We start from the raw sequence: 17,340 nt of genomic DNA on the forward strand, positions 1-17,340 counted from the left end.
AGCAGTGTCACCCTCGCAGAAATCATGCCTGTTCCCAAGACAGCAATTTTTTAGTGTTGTAATGTTGTATCTTCAAAGACAGCAATTGTCAGTGTTGTAATGTTATATCTTCAAAGACAGCATTTTTCAGTGTTGTAATATTGTATCTTCAAAGACAGCAATTGTCAGTGTTATGATGTTATATCTTGTGTTGAAACAGGTGGTTCATTTAATCCAGAGGAAATTCTGTAGATGTCCGTCCATTTCCAGTGTTTGTATTTGGGTGTTTGTGTGAGTGGCACTGAGTGCACGACATGTACACCGTAAATGTAATGTTAATTAATAAAACAAAGATTATTGAAGTACATTTTAAAAGATAATTCAAATTTAGTCTTTCTACTGTAAAATGTCATGTTTGATTCAATGTGTTACTTGCCGTTTCTTTGTAACTGGTTGTGACACTGTCTGAGTGAAAATTGTTTCAAAGTAAATCCAACAAAAAAATTTTCCCCAGTGTATAATTAGTATAACCTATAGCAGCTTCTACTTCTAGTCCGCAGTAGATCTTTAGTCTTTGTGGCCATACAAAGTTTCCATAGCGGAACTCTCTGAGAGGTGTGAGCATTTCTTTAAAGGATTAAACCACACACTGTAAAAGAGGCATTTGCTGTCTTAGATTATAAACACACTTGGTAGGATTGGATTTGAAAGCCATAAGGTAATGGTTATGGCATTTTAATGCAGCAATATGAAGAGAAGAATCAGCAAGCAAGCAAAAACATTTTTTATTTGACTACCATTAATGCTGTATTATATTTTTACTGAATGTTTCTTTAGTTAAAGATTTGCTAATCACTTTAAGAAGCTGAAAGTTTTTATCCAGGAAGAACAGGATATATACATAAAGTATTAGATATGCCATTATTTTCTGGCTTTAAATCTACTTAAATTGATTTTGATGCACAATCTTAGATTTAACACATCACATTATTGAACAATTCTGTAACATTTCACATTTTTCTCCATATTGTGGTGCATTTATCTGAGTAAATATGTTGTGGCTGTAGATGCTGTGAGTATGTGTGTGTGTGTGTGTGTGTGTGTGAGACTTCATCAACACTCAGCCTTTTTACCTATTCTCCCGGTCTCTTTTCACTCAGTGTGTGATAATTGTTTGTTGTTGCTGTCATTCGGCACTCTTAAATTGAAGCTTTGTAGATGTTTCTTTGGAATGCTATTCCCATAATCCCGCTCTCCTCAATGGTCCTCTCAAGCACCGCCATTGGCTGCACACAGAGCCGCCACCTCTTATGCTGTCCTCACAGAGAATGATGAGTATAATTTTACAGTGTTTACAAAACACAAATCTGATAGACAGGAATTATATTTTGTCTTTACATGCTACACTACACGAAACAACACAAAAACACAACAGAAAAGGTAACAAAACAATATAAAAAGATATCAGAAGAAATAAACAACAACAAGGCAAGGCAAGGCAAGGCAAGGCAAGGCAAGTTTATTTATATAGCACATTTCATACACAATGGCAATTCAAAGTGCTTTACATAGAAGAAATTAAAGTAATCAAAACAAATAAGAATAATTAAAACAGTTTAGAATAAAAAATCAAATAAAGTAGTACTGGTCCACCCCCATCTGAGATGGAAGAGATTGAGCCGGTTTACGGTGCCACTGGGCCTCTAGCCCAGGGACGTACTCAGCTGGGGTGGTGCTACACCAGTAATGCCCAGCGGGGCCCCCACAGATCACGCTTCGTGTGCGCTGTCTGCTGCCGTTACCCTTAACGACGCTCTCAGCGACTTCTTATACAGCAGTATAACTTACTCCTTCACTCGCCTAATCGGAGTGAAGACTCTCCTGCTCTCCTTCAAAATCTCTTCCAGAGATTATAAAAATAAATAAATTAGAAATTAGAAAACAAACAAAGACAAATAAAAGCAACAGATTTTTTGAATGGTGTTCATGGCAAACTTGCCCACCAATGCTAGGGTATTTAACCAAGCAGTTTAAAGCTGGCTGATTTGAAATGTTTGCATTTATAATCAGTAGTTTTGTATAAAAATAAATAAAAATAGAAAATACTACATCATTCATACTCCAATATGCTACATCTACACTCTGTTAGAAAGGAACCATGATTTTTCCATCAATCCATATTTCTTTGTGGAAAAGTTCAACATAGATGACAAAGATCAGTGTGGATATTTGAGGGACTGCTGGATTTTTAAAGCTGATGGGCCAGCTCCCTGACAGTAGGGCCGAGGCTTTAAAATTTGTGTCTGGCAGGTGAATTCTCCTATTTTCCATCCACCTCCTCCCTTCCCTTTCACCCATATCCTCTCTCTTTCCCTCTGGCCTTGCATGCTTTCAATATCTTTCTTTTGTGGCAGTCAGTAGGTACGTTTACATGAACAAATTTTCATCAATCCGCATGAATCTGTCGGATTTCAGACAGATTCTGAAAGTTCTGTTTATATGAAACTTAAACTTTGCAATCCGATTCACAAATTTGTTTACATGTGTTTTTCATGTATTCCAAACCAAACTCTAGCGCATATGCAGTGCCCAGCCGCCGCGCAAGGTACCTGATTGAGAAGTATTTACATGCTTATTATGCTTATAACATAACTTATTTCCTATTGATTGAATCATTTCAGGTCTACGCCACCCCTTCCAACGCAACCCCTTCTAAATTTTGGATCGACACCTCAATTTAGGTGTTTACATGGCTTTTTAGTTCAATTTGATACTATTTGCTTCCAAAAAAAGGTAAAAGCATGGTACAGAGGTATAAACATATTAAGCTATTTGCTTATAAAAATGTAGCAACTGTCCCCCTCAGTGATAATAGTCCTGGTCTATAGTATGTGTTCGCTTAGGGTCAGAATTAACATAACTGTGTGTCTGTGTGACTCAATCTAATGAGAATTGTCATCTAACAGATAAAATGAATGAGCTCCCATGTCTTACTGGCCATGACAACAGGTATCTTGCCTTTGTATTGTATTGTCTTTCTTTTCTTTTTTTGTTGAGATGATTTATCAACACTAGGCTCACTCCTTTGGTCTGTTGTGAGAGGCCAGGACCCATATATGTACAAGATCATATATCAGGAATGCTGTCTCTGGATCAGAGCTGCTCCTTTGCACTCCTTGGCTTAAACCCCAGTAAACAATGTGAAAATCTGATCCTAAATCAGCACTCTGCACAAATACATGATGTTGGATCTCCGGGGGTGTACTTCCTCCCTGAGGTCTGATGAAAATCAATTTCTGTGGTTCTGGCGGAGTCTGGCTAAAACATTTATCAAAATCATCTGATGGAAAGTGCCTGAATCTGAGGAAATGAAGGACTGTATGATGTCCGCTGTGTTCTTAGAGGATTTGTATTTGATTGCTGTGTTCGGCGATCGAGGGAGAACCAGATAAAAAAAAAAAAGCATTGGAAAAAACTGTGGGATGGGGGCTCATACATTTTGCATTAAAGCAGATTGGTTCTTAATTGGGTCTCCTACCCCCAAAGGGCTGACCAGCCATAACCAACAACACGTCTACAGTCTCAGCCTGGCCAGATGGTGGACTGAGCCTCGAAGTAGTGGGATGGCCTGATGGAGGGAGGTGTGTGTGTTGAGTGTGTATTAGTGGTTGTGACTGTGTGTCCTGCTGGGCCATCCTCCCCTTCGTACATCCATCCATCCTTTCATCTGACTGTTTGCTGTGGACCGTTGGAGCTAAAGAGGCACCCTGGCTATAGCAGCTGGGACTTGAGACTGGGTGTGGATTGGGGGAGGGTTATATGTATGTTATCAAGAATGGGCATCAAGAAGAACAAGAGGGAGGAAGGAAATGTAATGGACAGAGAAGTAGGAGGAGGACTTTATGGATGAAGGAAGACAAAAATACACAAAATCATGAAGAATCTGACCAGTGGGGAAACAGAGGAGTTAGCTATTAGTGCAAAGCAGTGGATACTGTATAGATCGATAGAAGAAAGCATTGGATGAGCTTCATGCAGCTGCTCAGTCCTGCTGATAACTTGCAGATGGGTCTTCAACATTGTCCACTCCATTAACTCTAACAAACGGACTCAAACGAACCCAAATTTGACTCTTGTCTTGGTCACCTTGCCCTTGTCAACACTTTACTTTGTAAACACACATTGTACAACACATTGTACTTTGACAATTTCTGTTAAGACCAGCATGCAAATACATTTGAACTGAATTAAACTTCCAGTGATGAATAATGAATAGAGTGCTCTGAGGCACTTGGAGAGAAAAAAATGCTAAAAATCTGACGGGTACAATTTTAGTCATTTACAATTTACATGACATTTTAAAAAGATGAATTATTGCTCTAGTCTGATGAACATCAAACTTTAAGTGTGCATGTAAATGCACTTATTTTTCTTGGCTGAGCATACATTTTCAATGTAAAGAAAGTATAAAGCGAGAACATACTGTAGTGTAGCCTCATCTGCTTCTGCACTATTCTGGAATATCATGTAAGGAATGTTGAGCTGTTTTTTGTCAAAGCCTTTTTTTAGGGTGTTTCAAGGATATAGGATTGTGTATTAGCCTGGTTAAAACCAGACCATTCTCAGTTGTAACTGAGTTATGGTCTGGCAAAGCGTCATAGACAAATCATTTCCAGAGGGGCGTCACCAACGGACGTCGCGGATAGACCTAAAACCAATCAGAGCGATGAAGGAGATGACGTATGCAGAGCGGCAGAAGCATCTCCGAGTGTTGTTCTTTGCTCGGTTTTTAACAAAAGGGAAACGTTCAAATCGCTTAAAACAGACGCGATAGCTGATTCGAACGAGTGATGTTCGACGGCGGCATCCATCTTTGTAATGTAGGCTACAAAATCTGCTTCAAAATCCCAGCGCTGTCGCCATCGTGTAAAGCCCGCCCCAACGTTTCTGATTGGTGCCTCGATTTCGGCGGATTGGAAATGAGCTTGAATGAGCTCTTTGCCAGACTAACTTTCAGAGCAAATCTAAATTTGCCGGAAGTTGTCTGGGTTTTCCCAGGCTTATTGTGTATCTCTTCTGAGACCCCTTATTGGACTGGTTTGAAGTGCACTGTCCAGATGATCCTGCCCAACCCAAACACAGCACAATGTATGTCTGAAACTGAGCCAGGATATTACACGTGCGCAGTGTGTCAAAAGGCAGTCATGCTCACTCCGATTCTGACCTAGTTTACTCTAACTCCTTACCGTTGCTCTGTCTTCCCTCCATCAAGGCTTTCCTCCGCTGGACCACAGCCAGTGTTCCATACTGCCCGTCCATATGCGCTACAGCTTTTTAGGCTTTCTGCACTATAAAATGACTATGGTGTCAAATTACTCAACTGCAGCTGAGCAAAGCGGCCTTTACCTCATAGCCATATGGAGAGTCTATGAAGACTGATTGCTTGTGATGAAGACGATGATGATGACGATTTCTCCAGACATGTATACAGAGTTTTGGTTGCAGTTTACCAGCTCAGAAAGTTTTCATTATTCAAATTTACCGCCTGTGTAAGTCGATATGTGTGTGTTTAATTTTCCACGAGATAACATCTTATCAAGGGGGAACTGCGAACTGGAGAGCAACCAATGAAAATGAAATGATGCCAAGGTTTTTGCCATTGAGTTTGTTGCTCTTGTGCCATTGTGTATGCTGACTGCTGTTTGAAGCATTGCAGTTCATGTAGCACATTTCCTTGAGTTTGAACACATCTGAGGTATTTACAACAGCAACATCTGTAGAAGTAACTACAGCCTCTGCAGAATGGCACAAATGAACTTTCTGGGAGACCACAGATCTCAATGTATGTGTTTTCTCTCAAGCCAAATATATTAATTTTATTTTACTGATATTGTGGAAATCCACCAGTTTATAGCAAAGTACACATAGATGAATCAATCCTATCTACAGGCTTATCTCAAGACTGACTAGATTTAGATTAATAATATTCTAATTAAGAAAAGCATGCATTGTTGGCTATAAAGGGTTAAACCAGATTTAGGACCACAGGAGGCACAGCAAATCTGTCAGTCTACTCTTTGTTAATTCCTTAATGCTTTGGCTTGATTATATGTGTTGTGTGTGTGTGTGTGTTTTTGTGTAGGAGAAGAGTACAGCCAAATGTCTTAAAATCTTAGTCACTTTTCTGCTGTTTGGATACTGAGAGTAGCAGTGCAGATTGCAGAGATGATTTTCAGTTGTTTTAAATGAATCAAAAACACACTGCAACACTCCAGATAACTCTGAAAACATTATAAAGGTTCAACAAGTCCTGCAAGCATTTCAGGGCTGAAAAATAAATGTCAAAGGGTTCATTTAGGAATCTGATTAGAAATGGTAGTTTTTGATAGAGTACAGAAACAACAGAGCATTTAAATTAATTTGTCTGTGGAATCTAAAATCATATTGTCTTGCAGGTGGTGTGCATATGATTTTGGTTTGTGTGTTTTGCGAGGCCAGCCACCTTAGTAATTAGGTGTTTGGCACAGACTGTTGCTGCATTCCTTGGAGATATGAAAACACATAAGCACTGATGAGTGACAGAGATACATTCTATGAGATTCACTTTATAAGAATGTGAATTCAGCTCATGTGTTGCCACTGAAAAAATAGCCTTTGCTGTAATGAATGCCCTGCAGTGGAACCCAGAGGAAACTGGGCTACCAGGCTCTTTAATGCTTCATTAGAGATTTGTTTGTTTAAAGCTTACACTCCCCACAGTTACCAGTTTGCTAGTACAGGGCCTCCACCCTGCTTTCAACATCCTGAGCTCGTGATGTGAGGACCAAGTCATGTTAGAAGGGTGTCACAATTCATTTTTAACGGTGTGTCTGGAGCTGGGAAGAGATAAAGTTTATATGTGGTTTACTCATATTGTGGTTAACATCAAATGTTTTTCTTTGTTTTTGTGTAAGTAAAATTTGTGTATTTCTTTCATTAGAAATTAGTTAAATGACTCAATAGTTGAGATTCTAGACAACACTGAAGTGTTTCACAATTTACAGATGTCCTATTTTTTTTAATGGGTTTCAGCTCTTCTGGTGTATCTCTCTAAATACTTTTGACTCCTCTAAGATATCACTGTATTGAATTGTGCAGTTATAATGACCTCAAAGATTTAGTTCAGTGTAACCTAACTCTCTACTCTTCGCCACATAATAGATTGCGCCTTTTTTAATGCGAGTAGATAATAATCAATGCTTTGTCATGACTTTCATGTGATGCCACAAGAAGCAGTTGACAATGCATATGAGTATTCTTGTTTTATCAAAACATCTGCAACCGAAGTTAAACACACAAAGTATACCCCACCTGATAAAAAGGAAAGCAACTAAACAAACAGAACACAGATAAGTATGTTATCGTAAAACTGGCACTTGTTTGAATCTGATACAGTGTTGAATCTGATACTGTGGGGAATGCAGGCATTGTGTTGAAACTAAGTTCTGAGTCAACGATACTATTGCTCTCCGCTGTGCTGCAGACTTTGGGTGGACTTAATGTCTGCATATCAATTTTGATTCTCTCCCCAGTATGATGTCAGAGCATAGTTGTTTTTTGTGCCAAGGTCAAAACATGGATCACTGTCCAGATACAATATCCTGCTGACACACACGAGTTCACTTGGCCACCGACATATGTGTACATGGTTTTTCAATCCAGACAAGCCTTTACATTGACTTGGAGTTCTTGAGTTCACACTTACAAATAAGTCAGATAGAATAATGGTATGCGTATTTGGCATGTCGTCCGAGGAGGGGGCTCCGAGCTCAGTATTTGGCCTGAACCCATCCCCCCGTATTCCTAACCCTAACCCTAAACAGGGACTAAGGTTATTGGAAAAAACTCACTTTTTTTAGCCACGAAAGACTGCGCTAAAACATCAATGACCCTGCTGTTTTCAACCATGCTGATGCTGTGATTATAGAGTTTCTCACTTTTTATAGACCCTTTCAGATGAATGACTTGTAATTATTAATCCATAAATAGATGATGGATTTATAGAAATGCATGTATAGACTTGGCAGAGAAGAATGCTCACTTGTGCTAGAATAAAGCAGCTATCCTTTTTTTCGTCTGGTCTAGTCTGATCTACATGCATACAATGGCAAACAGTTACAATTACGATTTATTTATTTATTTAAAATATTGTTAGTTGAGCAAGATTGATGAGAACAATTTATTCGAAAATAGATCAATATGAACTAGAATCTAAAGAGTTTATCCTTTTCTTGAGCTATGTATTAATTTAAGTTTTCTTTGACACACAAGGATACAGATATTCTTGATCATTCTGAGATAATGTTCTAATCTTAAATATGGTAATAATAAACGTATCATTGCATAAGTTTCACTAAACATTAAAGGGTTAGTTCGCCCATTTAAGACATGAAGTTGTATGCAATCCTTACCAGCACTACAGTGCATACACACTGACTAGGGGTGGGAATCTTTGGTCACCCCACGATCCGATCCGATTCCGATTCTGGGAGTCACGATCCGATTCCAGAACGATTCTTTATCTACCTTTCCCCCCCTTATTAATTCATTAGTTTACATAAGTAATTAAGTACTTTTAATTTTTTTTTTACACATTTTTTTATTTTTATTAAAACAGTTCTATGTTAAGAAATTTAAACTAATAGAACAAATAATAAAGAGGAGCATCGAAAAATATAACTTACAACAAACAAAAAGAGCTTCCAGTAGCCTATAGATTATCTGAACGTCTTCAATTCAAGAACTGTGAGTGATTTTTCTTCATCTTTACTGTTGTTTTTTACTATGACATCATAGACTGCGGGAGATCTATTGAGCTGTATTCACGCACGCATCTCTTTTGAACTAAAAGAAGTAATGCGGTGTGTCCTGTCCGTTTAATCCCTTAAGACATAACTGGCTGTGTTTACGTTAATTTTGCACAAGTACATTAAATCCCTACACGGAGTCGCACAGCCGCATGCGCGAGTAGTCTCACAAACAAAGCGCGCGTCAGCATTTGAAATTGAAAGCAGCCTTCTGTTAGTGAGGTTCATATTTTAAATATATAAGTCCACTGCATTCCAAACCACATAAATGATGACTTCGTAGACCATTTGTAAGGAAACTACCGACGGGCGAGACAGCACACTTCAAGTGTAACATCAAAGAAAGCGCGCGTCTCTCACAGCGTGTGCAATGAAGCCTGTGAATGTCCTTGTAATTCGCTTCAACCTTTCCGAACTTTATGAAAGATTATTTTACGGAAGGTTCGAGTGGTGTATGTGTGTGAGGAATTGGAATCAAGCAGAATACGGGTGTTTCTAAACCAAACGTCATCGCACATCTGGTTAAAACTAAGCTCAGAATCGATTCTGGAATTCTCAGAATCGATCCAGAATCGTTGGAGAGAGAATCGCGATGCATCGATGGATCGATTTTTTCTCCCACCCCTAACACTGACCCACTCTGTTGTCACCTCCCTGGTCAGAGTTCTGGCCGCTGGAAGTTTTTCAATAAAGTACTCCCGGTTATTTTCCGGGGTCACAAAACTGTGCGTTTTTACGTGAAAAAATGATTTGCGTTTCAAAGCTTGATTAATTTACCACACAAAAAACACGCCGGTCAAAATTCATACCTCAGTTTTAATCGGCACTATTTTCTATCCATTTCTATCAATCCGCGCTGCTGTCGACGTCAACAGTGCGCACGTTCCGATCAGCTGTTGATAGCGCGACTCGCTGACAACATGTCTGACTACGAAACTTCTGATGATGAAACCAATTTTAGCACAATGTCAGACGGATCAGATGATGAAAGTAATTTTAGCACAACGACAATGTTATTGATTGCAACACAAAACCTCAATTGTGTGTGTGTTCAATCAAATAGTTTTCTCAGCAAATTGTACCAATATCTGTATACTGTTTTTATATTAGAATATATATATTTTATATTCACGTGTTTTATAATGGAGTCTAAACATCAGCTTGTTTACCGTACAGTTTAGACATGGGATCATAAAGTTAGTAAATAGAGCTTACCCGTGGTACTGGTGCAAAACTCTTTAATTTTCCTTTTCCTCCTTGGTTGGGGATGTAATCGTCTTCGCTGAAGTGAGCACTACACACACGAAAATCCTTTATTCTGGATATTTTAGCTCCCGCAGAGTAGCCGATAGCAACCAGCCAAATCAACAACACGCGCTTGCACCCCCTGCTGGTGAGATCGACTAACAGCAGATGGAGATTATGCTCGGTAAGCTGTCTCATAGTTATATTCGAAACAGGAATACGATGGAATCTGAACTTTGATCGCGGCACATCCTTGTGGTCACAGCCTGGGAATTTACAAGTTCGCACCATTGTTAATTTAATACTTTTTACGTCGTTGTAAATCATTTGTGTAAACACTATGGAACAGCTGATCGGAACGTGCGCACTGTTGACGTTGACAGCAGCGCGGATTGATAGAAATGGATAGAAAATAGTGCCGATTAAAACTGAGGTACATGAATTTTGACCGGCGTGTTTTTTGTGTGGTAAATTAATCAAGCTTTGAAACGCAAATCATTTTTTCACGTAAAAACGCACAGTTTTGTGGCCCCGGAAAATAACCGGGAGTACTTTATTGAAAAACTTCCATCGGCCAGAACTCTGACCAGGGAGGTGACAACAGAGTGGGTCAGTGTGTATGCACTGTAGTGCTGGTAAGGATTGCATACAACTTCATGTCTTAAATGGGCGAACTAACCCTTTAAGTGCTCGTTAATCGTGCCCCTCCACACACACATGCGCTGTATCCAGCTGTGGAATTGGAGAAGTGGGGCTATAGCCTATAACAGGGCGGAGAAAAGAGGGAACTAAATAGAAAGGAAGGAGGTCCCACTTTTCGCCGAGCACGACATGAAGAGAAAGTGAACGATTTTCTTTTAAGTCTCCAAGCAGCTTCCCTTCGAAGGCGCAGCGGTGTGCTGTCGGGATCTCGATAAACAGAAAGCGAACAGAGCTGCTCTGTCTGTGTCAGGATCGAGGAGAAAGCCAGGGGAAGTTTTGAGAGGAAACGAGACATTGCCGGGCGGAAAGCGAGCGGAGTTCTGCTGGTTTGCACAGAGAGAAAGAGGGGAAAACAGAGACGGCTCTGTTGCGCGGATTTTAATGAAATACAGCAGCTGTCGGACACACGCCTGCAACCCCTACCTACCCGGAGTTAGATGCGTTTGACTTTAAGATGCGGAGCGACCCCATACTGTTCGCCTCGAGGGGTGAGTGTCTCCATGAGTGGATTCATTGCATGCTTTGAGATCGTTGATTAATAATATGTCATGTCCACGTGTAATTTAGTGGCTATAAAAGGACAATGTATCTTTAGTGAGATGCATACACTGCAGTATGATCACAACGTGTAGCCAATGATAGAAACGCATTTCTTATTACGGTACATCCTCGCGCTTTGTGAGGGGAAGAAGTTTGTAAAATGTTTTTTTTTTTTTCATATTAATTTAATTTAATTTAATGTGAAAGAAATGGAAGATAATTGAAAGAAATTGAAGAAATAAAAATATTTCACATAATGGACATTTCAAAGGCGATATTACCATCTCGGTTTGGGAAGAGCTGAGTTCACCCCATGAGTCAGACCTTCTCATTTGAATCCCTCACAGCTTTTCTCAGGTCAGTTAGAAAAGCCATTACAATTTGAAATGTGAAGAGGCGGTAAATTTAAGGGCATGATGTTGCAAGGAATTCGTGCTATTCGTTTGCTGTGTGTGTTTATTTATTTTTTATTCAGTAATGTTCAGATTTGCATTTAATTAAAACAATAGGTCTACATTCTCTTTTACATTTTATTTTAATAGTATTAGAATACTAGTGTTAAATTTAATAATTAAATCAGAAGAGTGATTCCACTCACCCATAATAACTCTAGGGTGATACAGGTGCCCTGTTATCTTCTGTCACAGAAGTCTGCACTTTCGAAAACATAACATGAGCTAGATAGGCAGAGCATCTGTGATTGGCTGGTTGGCTGGCAGCTGTGAGGTGTCAGGTATCCTGAATGTGCATCACAACTCTGCACTTGGTTGGATATGACAGAGCCCTATTGTCCACAGTGGTTTAAGGTATGTGCAGGGCGTAGCATTGGCTTTGGAGTTTTGTTGTAAAGGGCCAAGTGTGTTTTTTTTTTTTGCCTTAGAGTTGTTCTGTTGCTCTCTTAAATACTTGATTCTAATTGGTCAGTTGTAGTTGTCAAACTTCAGTAATTAAATTTCAGAATGACTGTTGTCCAAGATATGGGACTGCTGTCTGTATCATTATTGCAAAACAAACTCCTTCAGGTTACAAGAACCCTCTACTTAGTTTTGGGGTCCTGGTTACCCTGTTTTGGGTTTATTTAGTGTTAAAGACCATATGATTATCCCTTACATGAGTTTTTGCACTAAAACATGTCAGCATAGTTCCAGATGTGACAATGTTCCTTGTGGATTTGAACTTTTCGTCATGTTTTTAAGCTCATACTGTGCTGCGCTGGTGGTTAATGTGTTTATTGGCATTTAGGAACATATGGCACTGTGTTGTTAGACCAGTCTGACATGGTATGAATTGGCACTCGATTACAGCGTGTGATGTGGGTATTGGTCTGTTAGCCTACTTGGCTTTATTTTAGGGGGTCTCCTCTCTGACAGTTTCCACACTGATGAGTTTTTAAAGGCTTACACGTGCCAAGAAACCCCGAAAGCCCTTCCTTCCCTCCAAGTAGAGATGTCTGATCCAAAAAAGACGAGAGTCAAGAAGAGAATTCTTTAACTTTGCCTTGCTCTGTCTTTTCCACCCATTCTGTCAACTGCTTGGCTCTACTGCAGTTTTTATCATATATTTCTTGTTTTCTCTCCCCTCTCTCAATTGCTATTACTATAAAGATAGTTAATGGTTCTCTACATTGTCCCTAAGGGTAGAGTGCCAGAGAGGTCAGAATGTTCGCCATGACATTGCTGTTAAGTTGAGTATATTTTTGTGACCATTGGTTCAGCCTTATTTAATATTCAGTTATTGTTCAATATGCAGATCATGATGAGGATGGGAAGCATAATTTTGGCATAAACTAAATTGTCAACATTCATAGATTTACATTTGATGTTGTATTTTACATTAATGACACCTTTTTTTATTAATATTAAAAAAAATGTTTTGTGTATTACACTACCATTTAAAAGTTTGGGGTCAGAAAGATTTTTTGCATTTATTTGATAAAAACACATTAATATTTTACATTAATTTGAAATATCTGTTTTCTATGTAAAAAAAAAAAAATTGTGATGGCAAAGCTGCATTTTCAGCATCCATATCTCCAGTCTTTAGTGTCACATGATCCTTCAGAAATCATTCTAATATGCTGATCTGTTTATTAAAAATGTCTTTTTATTATCAATGTTGAAAACTGATCATCCTGTACATGGTAAACTCATGCTTCAATTCATCCCAAGTAATTGTTGGAACTTGGAAGGCAAATACTCAAATGCTGGTGAGAATTCATAAAAAGTGGATACACTCACTTCTCTGCTCAGTTTCCCAGGAACCATGGAGTCTCCCCCACCCTCTAGAAGGATGATTCTTAAAGGTTTCTGTAACCAGTGGCTCCTCTCTCCCACCCCTCTGCCCGCTGTGGTTTAGGAGTTAACGCTCTGTAATTATATACACACACACACACACACACACACACACACACACACACACACACACACACACACACACAAACTCATAAACACAAGTACACATTTATGGACGTATATTTTAAACCATCCTTTCATAATTGAAACCTCAATATTTTCCTCATATGTTCATGTGAACACACATGGATAGTACATATATAATCAAACACAGAGATGAATGTAATCACACAGCTGAGATATTCTCTTATTGATGATCCCGGTGCGTTTGATATATGTGACTACACAGATGCTGGTATTGAAGGCCATCATTAGTGGGACAGTGGAGCATCTGTTGAATATTTTCTCTCTCACTGATGAGTGACAGAGATACATTCTATGAGATTCACTTTATAAGAATGTGAATTCAGCTCATGTGTTGCCACTGAAAAAATAGCCTTTGCTGTAATGAATGCCCTGCAGTGGAACCCAGAGGAAACTGGGCTACCAGGCTCTTTAATGCTTCATTAGAGATTTGTTTGTTTAAAGCTTACACTCCCCACAGTTACCAGTTTGCTAGTACAGGGCCTCCACCCTGCTTTCAACATCCTGAGCTCGTGATGTGAGGACCAAGTCATGTTAGAAGGGTGTCACAATTCATTTTTAACGGTGTGTCTGGAGCTGGGAAGAGATAAAGTTTATATGTGGTTTACTCATATTGTGGTTAACATCAAATGTTTTTCTTTGTTTTTGTGTAAGTAAAATTTGTGTATTTCTTTCATTAGAAATTAGTTAAATGACTCAATAGTTGAGATTCTAGACAACACTGAAGTGTTTCACAATTTACAGATGTCCTATTTTTTTTAATGGGTTTCAGCTCTTCTGGTGTATCTCTCTAAATACTTTTGACTCCTCTAAGATATCACTGTATTGAATTGTGCAGTTATAATGACCTCAAAGATTTAGTTCAGTGTAACCTAACTCTCTACTCTTCGCCACATAATAGATTGCGCCTTTTTTAATGCGAGTAGATAATAATCAATGCTTTGTCATGACTTTCATGTGATGCCACAAGAAGCAGTTGACAATGCATATGAGTATTCTTGTTTTATCAAAACATCTGCAACCGAAGTTAAACACACAAAGTATACCCCACCTGATAAAAAGGAAAGCAACTAAACAAACAGAACACAGATAAGTATGTTATCGTAAAACTGGCACTTGTTTGAATCTGATACAGTGTTGAATCTGATACTGTGGGGAATGCAGGCATTGTGTTGAAACTAAGTTCTGAGTCAACGATACTATTGCTCTCCGCTGTGCTGCAGACTTTGGGTGGACTTAATGTCTGCATATCAATTTTGATTCTCTCCCCAGTATGATGTCAGAGCATAGTTGTTTTTTGTGCCAAGGTCAAAACATGGATCACTGTCCAGATACAATATCCTGCTGACACACACGAGTTCACTTGGCCACCGACATATGTGTACATGGTTTTTCAATCCAGACAAGCCTTTACATTGACTTGGAGTTCTTGAGTTCACACTTACAAGTAAGTCAGATAGAATAATGGTATGCGTATTTGGCATGTCGTCCGAGGAGGGGGCTCCGAGCTCAGTATTTGGCCTGAACCCATCCCCCCGTATTCCTAACCCTAACCCTAAACAGGGACTAAGGTTATTGGAAAAAACTCACTTTTTTTAGCCACGAAAGACTGCGCTAAAACATCAATGACCCTGCTGTTTTCAACCATGCTGATGCTGTGATTATAGAGTTTCTCACTTTTTATAGACCCTTTCAGATGAATGACTTGTAATTATTAATCCATAAATAGATGATGGATTTATAGAAATGCATGTATAGACTTGGCAGAGAAGAATGCTCACTTGTGCTAGAATAAAGCAGCTATCCTTTTTTTCGTCTGGTCTAGTCTGATCTACATGCATACAATGGCAAACAGTTACAATTACGATTTATTTATTTATTTAAAATATTGTTAGTTGAGCAAGATTGATGAGAACAATTTATTCGAAAATAGATCAATATGAACTAGAATCTAAAGAGTTTATCCTTTTCTTGAGCTATGTATTAATTTAAGTTTTCTTTGACACACAAGGATACAGATATTCTTGATCATTCTGAGATAATGTTCTAATCTTAAATATGGTAATAATAAACGTATCATTGCATAAGTTTCACTAAACATTAAAGGGTTAGTTCGCCCATTTAAGACATGAAGTTGTATGCAATCCTTACCAGCACTACAGTGCATACACACTGACTAGGGGTGGGAATCTTTGGTCACCCCACGATCCGATCCGATTCCGATTCTGGGAGTCACGATCCGATTCCAGAACGATTCTTTATCTACCTTTCCCCCCCTTATTAATTCATTAGTTTACATAAGTAATTAAGTACTTTTAATTTTTTTTTTACACATTTTTTTATTTTTATTAAAACAGTTCTATGTTAAGAAATTTAAACTAATAGAACAAATAATAAAGAGGAGCATCGAAAAATATAACTTACAACAAACAAAAAGAGCTTCCAGTAGCCTATAGATTATCTGAACGTCTTCAATTCAAGAACTGTGAGTGATTTTTCTTCATCTTTACTGTTGTTTTTTACTATGACATCATAGACTGCGGGAGATCTATTGAGCTGTATTCACGCACGCATCTCTTTTGAACTAAAAGAAGTAATGCGGTGTGTCCTGTCCGTTTAATCCCTTAAGACATAACTGGCTGTGTTTACGTTAATTTTGCACAAGTACATTAAATCCCTACACGGAGTCGCACAGCCGCATGCGCGAGTAGTCTCACAAACAAAGCGCGCGTCAGCATTTGAAATTGAAAGCAGCCTTCTGTTAGTGAGGTTCATATTTTAAATATATAAGTCCACTGCATTCCAAACCACATAAATGATGACTTCGTAGACCATTTGTAAGGAAACTACCGACGGGCGAGACAGCACACTTCAAGTGTAACATCAAAGAAAGCGCGCGTCTCTCACAGCGTGTGCAATGAAGCCTGTGAATGTCCTTGTAATTCGCTTCAACCTTTCCGAACTTTATGAAAGATTATTTTACGGAAGGTTCGAGTGGTGTATGTGTGTGAGGAATTGGAATCAAGCAGAATACGGGTGTTTCTAAACCAAACGTCATCGCACATCTGGTTAAAACTAAGCTCAGAATCGATTCTGGAATTCTCAGAATCGATCCAGAATCGTTGGAGAGAGAATCGCGATGCATCGATGGATCGATTTTTTCTCCCACCCCTAACACTGACCCACTCTGTTGTCACCTCCCTGGTCAGAGTTCTGGCCGCTGGAAGTTTTTCAATAAAGTACTCCCGGTTATTTTCCGGGGTCACAAAACTGTGCGTTTTTACGTGAAAAAATGATTTGCGTTTCAAAGCTTGATTAATTTACCACACAAAAAACACGCCGGTCAAAATTCATACCTCAGTTTTAATCGGCACTATTTTCTATCCATTTCTATCAATCCGCGCTGCTGTCGACGTCAACAGTGCGCACGTTCCGATCAGCTGTTGATAGCGCGACTCGCTGACAACATGTCTGACTACGAAACTTCTGATGATGAAACCAATTTTAGCACAATGTCAGACGGATCAGATGATGAAAGTAATTTTAGCACAACGACAATGTTATTGATTGCAACACAAAACCTCAATTGTGTG

At 38.9% G+C, this 17,340-nt stretch overlaps 1 protein-coding gene across 1 annotated transcript in view; it reads left to right on the plus strand.

Moving 5' to 3' along the window:
• The window catches only part of afap1 (actin filament associated protein 1), a 70,853-nt gene that overhangs the window by 11,169 nt on the left and 42,344 nt on the right, over window positions 1–17,340 (plus strand). The window lies entirely within an intron of this gene.

The sequence above is a fragment of the Rhinichthys klamathensis genome, unplaced genomic scaffold (genome assembly GCF_029890125.1).
Source record: "Rhinichthys klamathensis goyatoka isolate OS25496 unplaced genomic scaffold, OSU_Roscu_1.1 h1tg000121l_1, whole genome shotgun sequence".
In the NCBI taxonomy this organism is placed as follows: domain Eukaryota; kingdom Metazoa; phylum Chordata; class Actinopteri; order Cypriniformes; family Leuciscidae; genus Rhinichthys; species Rhinichthys klamathensis.